The sequence below is a fragment of the Scylla paramamosain genome, chromosome 26 (assembly GCF_035594125.1).
Source record: "Scylla paramamosain isolate STU-SP2022 chromosome 26, ASM3559412v1, whole genome shotgun sequence".
NCBI lineage: Eukaryota > Metazoa > Arthropoda > Malacostraca > Decapoda > Portunidae > Scylla > Scylla paramamosain.
Window position 1 is genome coordinate 21,331,452 of NC_087176.1, and position 10,760 is coordinate 21,342,211.

General features: G+C 41.4%; 1 long non-coding RNA gene across 1 annotated transcript; it reads left to right on the forward strand.

Annotated features, from left to right (window-relative positions):
- Positions 1–453: 453 nt before the first annotated feature.
- LOC135113939 (uncharacterized) lies at positions 454–6,693 on the forward strand. Its single transcript, XR_010275137.1, has 3 exons — positions 454–833; positions 1,301–1,897; positions 6,516–6,693. It is a non-coding gene; the product is annotated as an uncharacterized LOC135113939 (long non-coding RNA).
- The last annotated feature ends 4,067 nt before the right edge of the window (positions 6,694–10,760 follow it).

Sequence of the window (10,760 nt, forward strand, 5' to 3'; positions counted from 1 at the left end):
CGCACTTAACATAAACTACTGAGACGAAAAATAAAGTCTAGTGATTTTACAAACGTATTAGAACGTAGAAAAAAAAGGTGCAAAAAGTCATGTTAAATTAAATTAGTGGGAGTGGTGTGGAGCTTAAGCATTCTACGCCTCCACTGATGAATCTCCACCACACACTTACCTCACAGAGTATTAAGAGGGAGACAATAGCAGTGTTCATATAAGGTAACATACAGTGTGGCATAAAAAAAATCGTTATATTTAATTATTCTGAGTAGTGAGGATGTCAAACTTTTCACGCCTGCAGTAGTGAAGCTCCACCACACAAATGTGAAATATTAACAGGTGAAGTCTCTGATGATCATATAAAGCATAATGAAACAAAGTAGTATTGAAACTCACGTTAGATTTGATTACTTTGACACACACACACATACACACACACACACACACACACACACACACACACACACACACAAGCCGCACAATAATTCTTCTACATACTCGTAATGGCTTCTCCTTGCATTCAGTCATTCCTTTTCCACTGTTTCCCATCCCCACCTATATAGCCCCACACCCAACTTCCCATCCTTCTGCCTAGTCATCCCTTTCTCTCCTCCCCTGCCTTATTCCCTATCCAGGTTATTCTTCACTCTGTCCTAGCCATCTCACAACCAGCCTGCCCTACACTACCTATCCACCCATCGCTCGCCTGACCTTTCTCAACCTCTTGTGACGTCGCAGATCTCTCGATGGACGGTACTTGGAACTGAATCCTGAGACGAATCATCTTGGCAGCGCGAGACTCAAGGGACGAGGCTGATATGATTGTGTGTGGCGTAAATGTACGTATGTAGGTTACCACAGATAGTTTTGTGAGTATACAGGTCTTCTGCAGTTTATTCTCCCTTTATACCGATAAGTCTTGCGCATCAGATAACAATATTGCTTCTCTTATCTCTCCTTGTACGGGTCTCCTCCAGATGTTTTTGTCCCTTGCATCTTCCCCTGTGACTCCCATCCTTTGCACTTCTACCGCAATTTCTTCCCTCCATCTCACTCTGCCTCACTGTAAACAGCAATGTTCCTGTGTCACCTCATCTTTGTTTTGTGAATCATGTTTACTCACAGCTTGGTAATGACGAGTGAAACGGTCGAGCTGCTTCACTGCGTCACTCACTGTTCATGCTCATCTCTATCAGCGTCCACATCTCCTTTATTTACACCATAACTCTTATTTCCATATAAAAAAAAAAACTATGTTAGTATGTAAAATTATGATACATTCGTGTGAATACAGTTTCTTGGACAGATTTCACGCCGCTGCCTCTATGTATTTACAGAACAAGCCAGCGCCAAGTAAACGAGTTGGGACGAAAAGACCCCGTGACGCAGTGGGCCTCTGGTCTCGTGGAGAGTGATCTGCCGCAAGAGGTAGGATGCACGTGAGTTTCGTCCTGGCCACGGAATTCCGGATAAGGCAGGGAGAGTGGCTGATCAGCCAGGACTGAGTAGAAGATGCTGAGTCTCGAGAGTGAACTGTGTGGTGCAGGACTGTATCGGTTATGCAGTCTCTTTTAACGAGAGACACATCGTGGAGGAGGCTGGCGAGTGCTCTCAACACACGTGACGGAGCGGCGCCATGGTAACTGACCGTGGCCAGGAAGTCTCTTGTGCTGAACACTGCAATGTTGTGTTATCAAGACTGTGTATTGGTGCAGCGCATACAGTCGGATCACTAAGCGTGTTGTAGTGATGAGACTATGGCGAATGATTATTGATCGTTAGAAAAAAAACTATAGGTTTGATAATAATTCAATGCTTGAGTTACACTAACACTCCATCACTACCGCCACCACCACCGCCATAACCACCATCACCACCGCCATCACCACCGCCGCTACTAAGAGTAAGTACATCATTCTTGTTCTCGTTAATAGTGATAGGAAGGAAATATCTCCATTTTTTCCCCCGTATACTGTGGAAGTGCTGCCTCAACACACCGCCGCCGCCGCTATGAGAAGTACATGATTCTTGTTCACCTTTACAGTGTTGTGTTGGTGGGTGGCTGCGGCTGTGATAGGAAGTATTATTACACCGTTATTCTAGCGCTGGTTGTGTGAGTGAGGTAACAACTCGGAACAATTCCTAGTATTAAAGATTAAGGTCACATTGTTTGCTACGGAAGACCAGACGGCATGGAAGTGGGGGGAGCGGTCTTTTGATGAATAAATAAACACCAGGAAATTATATTTTTTACACGTATCGTTAAGCTGAAGTACCATGCTAGTAGTAATCAAATTAAACAGTATAATATCAAATGAAGGTAATTGTCTAGAGTCCTTACCGGGCCTTATTACTGGTCTATTCACTTCAATTCTTTTACACATACCTTCACATGCACCTAAAACATCATTTTAAAGTGGGGGACAAATGCCCCCTTCCCTCTAGTCGGTTAGGTTAGGTTAGGTTAGGTTAGGTTAGGTTAGGTTAGGTTAGGTTAGGGTAATTGTCTAGAGTCCTTACCGGGCCTTATTACTGGTCTATTCACTTCAATTCTTTTACACATACCTTCACATGCACCTAAAACCTAACCTAACCTAACCTAACCTAACCTAACCTAACCTAACCTAACCGACTAGAGGGAAGGGGGCATTTGTCCCCCACTTTAAAATGATGTTTTAGGTGCATGTGAAGGTATGTGTAAAAGAATTGAAGTGAATAGACCAGTAATAAGGCCCGGTAAGGACTCTAGACAATTACCCAAATGAAAACCATAGATATACTCACCAGCACATACACCTACATACACCTAATTATGAAACAAGAGGGTCCGCGTGCTCCCCGTCCTGCCCTGCGGCTTAGCAAGGGGGAGTCCACTTAGACTGTTTTGATCTGCCCCTTAAAAACTGCTTGAGTCGCAGCTGGCGGGTCCGAGGCAGACGGCAGTATTCCAAGACGGTACAAGGACACACCTGCCGGCCTGCGTTTTCTACTAAGAGATAAGGAAGAGTCGCTATGATTAAAAAAAAGAATTTAAAGATTGCTTATGGAGAGAAATGCGTGTGGCTGGCGTGTCATAAGCAGCGTGTGCGTTGCTTCAGTTCATGATCTCGACGTCTCACCTGGCAGGCCTCTGGGTTTTATTCCGAGATGTAGAGGAGTCTCTGTGACTAATGAGCGAACCAAAAACATTGCTTATTCAAAATCAGTGTGTGTAGCGTGTGTCAGAAGCTTTGTGTGTGTGTTGATTATGTTCATGACGTTGTCACACCTGCCCGGCCTGCGTCTCTGGTAAGAGATAAACTAAAAGATCGCTGATGCAACGGAGGAATGTATTAGTTTGTCAGAAGCAGCGTGTGTTGATTCTGTTCATGATCTCGTTGTCACACCTGCCCTGTCTCCACCATAAGAGATGACGATGACTTGCTGTGATTAATGAGTTAAATGAGCTAAAAAATGCAACGTGTGTTGATTCTATCCGTAATCTCGTTAGTCAGGAGCAGAGGCGAGGCAGGGATGAGTCTATAGTATATTCTGGCGGGACACACACCTACCCACTGCTGCCCTCATGAAATATGCATCGGTGTTAAAAATGCATCACATGTTGTGCTTTTCTCTCTATCTCTCTTTCCTTCTCTGTATAAATGATGTCGATCTAAAAATTACTCCATTCAACGTCAAAAGTAATTATTTAAACAATTGTTTGTTTGTTTATTCTGGACAGTAATTGTGTGCTGCTTTTGGGTCACTTTTTGCTGGGAGGGAGGGAGGACCTGGGAATGTGTGAGTTCACTTTTATATATATATATATATATATATATATATATATATATATATATATATATATATATATATATATATATATATATATATATATATATATATATATATATATATATATATATATATATATATATATATTTATTTATTTTATTTTTTTTGGAGGATTGTGTGTGTGTGTGTGTGTGTGTGTGTGTGTGTGTGTGTGTGTGTGTGAGTTAAGTCGTCTTGTTTTTAGCTTAAAATTTTGTAAAAAAAAAAAAAAAAAACGTAGGAGAAGAGAACAGAGGAGGAGAAAAAAAACATGAGAGTAATGAGGTGAATAGACATGCCAGTGACCTCGACCGTGCATTCTTCCCAAGCACGTGCACGGAGACTCAAGACTTGACGTTTGTGTGTTCGTGCGGGTGCGTGCGTGCGTGCGTGTTAACCTGCTGGTGTTGGCTTGATAACACCACCATGCAGGCAGCACGCACCATATGGAGTACTTTACCTAATGCTACGCAGATGAAGAGACCAACACTCAGGAGTCCAGACAGGAGGCGACAGGGGGTGGGGAGTGACTGGCTTATGTAACGCAGGTGCTGTCTTGTGTGACGGAGGGAGAAGGAAGGAAGGTGCTGTTTTGAGTGACGGAGGGCAAGGCAAGGGAGGTAATTTTTATCGATGTGTTTTTTCAAGGAAGTGCTGTGCTTTTGATTTTATCTGAAGTGAAGGCATGAAAAATACGTCGGAAGATTAAAATTTCAACACAAATAAAAACGTTAAAAAAATAAATAAATGAAAAATCACAGAATCACATCGGAACCATATTTCTAAACGTTTCGACCGAATTAACTAACTCAGTGGTCATTGAAAACAGTCCTAATGAGAGAGCAAAGCGTTTAAGAATGGAGACCTCGCTGAACGTGACAGGCGAATCGTGACGCGGGGCTGCTGAAGTGTGGGGCGGCGAGGGGTTGTCACGTCACGGTGGCTGCGGCGGGGGAGTCAGCAGCGGTCCCTCGGCGGCAGGGAATCAGTAGCAGGACTACCAACACTTCCTTCATAATTCAAGGAGAAAATCACTGAACTGTGCTATCCATTGTGTCCATTAAACACACGAGGTGGAGGCGACAGTGGCCTGAACATTGTGTCCCGGAGCTAACGAGGAAAGTTGTGTGTGTGTGTGTGTGTGTGTGTGTGTGTGTGTGTGTGTGTGTGTGTGCACAGAGGGGAGCATGAAAATAAGTGGGTGTTAGTTGAGCATTATTTATTTATTTGCATGAGAGAGAGAGAGAGAGAGAGAGAGAGAGAGAGAGAGAGAGAGAGAGAGAGAGAGAGAGAGAGAGAGAGAGAGAGAGAGAGAGACTGACTGACTCCACATCCACACCCACCCACCCACACACACACACTCAATCCTCCAGAAAAAAAAAAAAAAAAAAAAAAACATATATATATATATATATATATATATATATATATATATATATATATATATATATATATATATATATATATATATATATATATATATATATATATATATATATATATATATATATATTAATGAGAGTATAAGCCCATTAATTATAAAAGTGAGTCATTAAAGTAATAACAACAGCATGAGAAAGACGTGAGACTGAAAAATAAATATCAGAGCGTCACACTTTAGATCTCATTCTCGTTTCTGCGACTCCTAAAGGACCCCAGTGGCAGTTATCGGGGTTTGCAAGAGTTTTCATGATTACCAATAGTTTAACAGGCTTTATTAATTTATTTCCTTATTTATTTATTTATTTATTTATTTGAGGGAGAAGGCTTTCATTTTTTTTTTTTTTTTTTTTTGGTACTAATGGCAGTCATCAAGTCCGTTAGTTAGACCATCATTTAATCGTCACTCAGCCAGTCAGTCAGTCTGTTAGCCGGTCAGTCAGATAGGCAGCCGAACATACGTCGAGCGCCAGACGCCACGACTGAAAAGTTTAGGCAGAAATAATGTGTTCCGTATCGCTGCCAACTATAAATTAATATGTTCATTAATTTTATTTTACAGGGAGGCTTTTTTGCCATTGAAGTATTTAAAGTGAGGTCAAATAATATTCTCCGTGAATAATTAAATCTGATCAAAACTGAGATTTTGCAAATAACTTTTACATATTATTCGTGAAATAAAAACGGTGATCACACGGCCGGGGATCAGCGACACCCGCGCCTGTGACTCCACCAGGACTGAAATAAATGTGGTAGTGATTTATTTTTAAAGACTGCTAATTATAAGTTAAGGTAGAAAAATAAGGTACGCTGAGGTCATGCATGGAGTAATGAGTATGAGTTAGTGTGGTAGTAATGAGTGGTCAATAATGAATAAATACATAAAATAGAAAAATATAAACGCTAGCATGAGAGAAAGATGACACGGAAAGTTACGTGACATTTGTTTTTCTTTTGACGACAGAGAAATGACATTGTTTTGGATTTACCACACAGAACCATTGTGAAGGAGACTGACAAAACTAGAAGTGTGGGAAAGAGAAGCAGCCTGGATAGTTAACATGGCATTTGAGTTATTTCAGCTCGTGACGTGACCAGCACAGAGAAGCAATACAGTTCAGGTTTACCACACAAAGAACCTTTATTGAAGCGATACTGAAAAAAAAAAGATAAAAGTTTAAGAAAGAGATGAGAAGCAGAATTTTATGGCAGGCTTATGTTATTTCCATCACGAAGACGAAAATTAACATACCTTACTCATTATTATACAGGTTACTGTTGTGAAAAAGACGCACAAATGCAAGAAAGAGACGAGACACGGAGAACTACGTGAGGTTGTTTTTTCCCCTTCACATGGCTGAGACTTGCCACATTGGAAACCATCGTGGAAGGACAGAAAAAAATACATACGTGCAAGAAAAACAGAAGATAAAAATTACGTAAGATCTTAGTAATTACCACCACAGAAAGGCAATATAGATTAGAATTACCACACGCTCACAGAGAAAACTCGTGAAAGAAACACACACACACACACACACACACACACACACACACTCAAAGAAAGAGATAATATGGACTTTGTTACAAGGTTCGGGGTTATCAATGTAGTTTATCTTCGCCTTCACTGAGGAAACATAAGAGACAGACGTGTAGTGTACGTAATTGTGTAGTCACCGCCGGACCTCACCAGACATGAATAAATCTAAAGCGTACATCAAAAAAAAAAAAAAAAACGGGATAAAGGAGGATTCCATGTCTTACAATAGCAGTTCCCGGGAGATTTGGTCGGTGGGAGAAAATAAGGAACTCCTGTGTGTGACATTGTCTTGAGATTAAATAAAGTAATGGTCCAGACAACCTGTTGGGGAGGCGGCTATGCGGGGGGAGGGGAAGGGAGTGAGGGAGTGTGATAGAGAAAGGAAAACATTGCGAGGGAAGGGTAAGGAAATGTGACAGGGAAGGGAAACATAGAGTGGTGTTTGTGTCTCGCAGCGTCATGATTGGATGCGTGTAGGAAGAGTGGCCGTGGTGTTAGAATTATGATTGTGTTGCTGATGTTGGTGTTGATGGTGGTGTCAATGAGTGTGTTAAGGGTTTGTTGTTATGTTGTGGTATTGATGGTTGTAGTGGTGATTATGGTAGTGTTAGGCTTGTTATTATAACGTGTGGTAGTGGTGGTGGTGGTGGTGGTGGTGTAATGATAATAATAATAGTAATAATGATAATAATGATAATAATAATAATAATAATGTTAATAATAATAATAATAATAATAATAATTATAATAATAATAATAATAATAATAATAATAATAATAATAATAATAATAATAACAAAAACAGCAGCAGCAACAACACTGGTAGCAGCAAAAGAATATTATAAGAACTAACAGTAATGTAACTTCCTAACCTTGTCACCCTTCACCTAATTAGCACCAATGAGATTGTCAGGCTGCCAGGAGTCAGTCCCCATAGCAAGCGTCACTGGCCCCCTGTACCGGCTGGCGTGCCCTGTGATCCACACACCTACTGTCTCCCCCTCTCAGGTTCCCTTCAAGAGTGTGTTAGGCCTCGTTAGCCTCCTCACTGCCTCTCTCCAGCGCTCTACGAAGGTTGTATCTGCTATGGGGCCTGTGTTACTTGCTACCCTTACCTCTATTACCTCTGCCTTGCCCCCTCTCCTCTACACAGGGGTTGATAGACACCGGCAGGGTGAAGAGGGGCGGTTATGAACGGGTCTGTCTTATGGAGCAGTGAAGGGATTGGCTGCATCAGTAGCGGGTAGTTGTGTGTAAAGCCAATTGAGGGATAGATCAGAGGCACGTGGAGTGGGGCCGCTGTGGTGTGGGTGTTATGCATCGTTAGTGGTATTACTGTCTTGAAAGGCCAACTGAGCACCTCTTGCCCCGGCGCGTCTGGACTGAGGCGGACGTGAATGGCTGCAGGTGATGGCTGGTGCTGTAATCCCTGGCGTGGACTGGCTACACGTGTCTGAACTCAGGTTATGCTTGTGTGGGAAGACTTGGAGACTGAGGCGTAGTTTGGAATTGTGACCTGTTGACTGTTGTTTTGGCTTCTTAAGCTCTTAGGTTCATAGTATAATTTCCAAATACGTAGTGAGGTTACAGGGATTTTTCCAAATAGTTATACTTCGTTGTTTATGTAGTGCCTCTGAAATAATGAGTTCTGGTGTGTGCAGTTTTATAGTCTTTTCCTAATAATTATTCTGCTCTGTACGTTTTTGTAAAGCCTGGAAAAAAGGAAGTTCTGCTGTGTATTTTCATAGGGTCCCTGGGATAGTCGTTATGCTGTATGCTTTTATTGTCTTCAAATATGATTTTTCCTGTGTGCATTTCTGTAAGGTCTCTGAAACAGCACATTGCGTCAGGGTTGTGTCCCAGGTGACGTCTGGCCAGCACAGGAGCAGATGGCAAGAGAGGGAACGCTGGATTTCTTGCCAATGGTTTGTTTCCTTTGGGCGACAGCGGATCAGTTCACCTTCCCCTCCAGTAACGGATCACTGTGTACCTCTGCTAATGGCTTCTCCTCTCCTTCCGAGCTGCGTCTTCCAATTGTCACCTGCCGGACTGCATTTGTCACCATCCTTAACCATCCTTAACTATCCCAAACTTCTCTATCTTCCGCCACTTCCTTTACACACACACACACACACACACACACACACACACACACACACACACACACACACACACACACACACACACACACACACACACACACACACACACACACACACTCTCTCTCTCTCTCTCTCTCTCTCTCTCTCTCTCTCTCTCTCTCTCTCTCTCTCTCTCTCTCTCTCTCTCTCTCTCTCTCTCTCTCTCTCCTCCTTCAGTTAGAAAAGTAATTGAATCTAGGAACAGAAAAGTCACGGCCAGTCCTGTGATTCAGCAATATTTCTAACATAGTGATGGTTACTGGTATGTTATATTATGAAGATGATCTCAAGGGAAATGACGATTATCAAGTATACAGTTAAGACACTTCAAATTTTGGATACTTTTTATTTTTTACCCTATAGGAGTCATAACTTTTTTTTTGTCCTTCGTACACACTTACATAGAAATATGCTAGAAAAAGTAATATATTGTTGGATGTCTTGGCGCGCTTCCCTTCACGGTTGTGTAATGATGTCCTCTCATCCAGGGAGTTGCTCATCCTGTCATTAACCTCTTTAATCTCTCCTCGAGGCTCCTCTGCTTAACCTCAATAACCTCGTCTCCGTGGATGTGCTGTGACGAGTTTTCCGCCTCGTATTAAAAAGGTTCTCATTATCGTATATTTGAAAGCCTTACACAACACATTACTGACGTGTTTTCTCTTTGTACTATTGAGGCTTTTCCACTTTTTCTTTACTTTATTTCTATTCGCCTTGATTTTCGTTATTTATCAGCTCTTGCGGAGCTACTGATTTCGCTTTTCATTTCATTCTTGCCTCAGAAAAATCAAATTGATATAATTTGTCAGACTCTACGCAGATACTTTAGTTTTGTCTTCTTTGTTTCAACAGTTTTCCTCCCAGTGCCTTTGTTCCAGACAGCTGTGTGATAATTGTGACTAGTTTCATTTATATTTCCCATCTGGATAACCTCGCACTCCACCACTGCCTCCTGGCACTTCAGTCAAATACTTCACGGGAAGTCAATGCACAAAGAAAGGTTAAGGGACGCACTCTGCTCTGCTTCTACCCCGGAACACTAAATTTGTTTGTGCGGCAGAGCAAAAACACAGATGTCAATTTATATTAAAAGTTTGCCTCGTTGCTCCTCGCTAAAAATAAAAAAAAATATTTTAACAATGGAATTTCAGTTACATGTCGGATAAAAATAATATTTTAAATTTCTTATATTCTTTTCATCCATCTTGAAAACATAAAAAAATAATGAGTTAATAATATCATTGCATAATAATGAGAAAAACAAATTGGCAGCGAAAAGGTCCCTTGACAGGTTTAACAACGTAACATAAAGTAAGGAGCCTGCAAAAGGTCAGTCAGTCCACACAAGGCAGCTCTTGAGCACTTAATAAAGCTTACCACCTGCAATATTCATCCAGGAATTCATCTGACATCTTAAAGAAATCTAATGACTAAGGACTTTGCTGCACGACACTATTTGTAGACAGTTTCTTACAACTTCTTTTATTTTGTTATGCTCTCATGCTCTTATATCAGAATTGTGCACCAGCTTTAAGACCATATTCGTAAACATCCTTGCCAGCGTCCTGACTACTTCCAAACGTCTTCACCTGAAGTGCTACGGATCTTTAAGGGTGTTTTCATGGTTGTAGTGGCAGATTGACTAGCTTCCTACATTATTAACAAGAGAAGTTCTCTGGAGAACCTGGCCAATCATGTCTGAATAGGGCCTTTACTACACCAAGTGCGCCATGGATCTCTCCACCTTCACAGTCTGGGTGTTGTGGATATGTAATATACCGTACCATGTTTCATTTTGTACCTCCATTTATTGCACGCTTGGCAACCCTTTAATC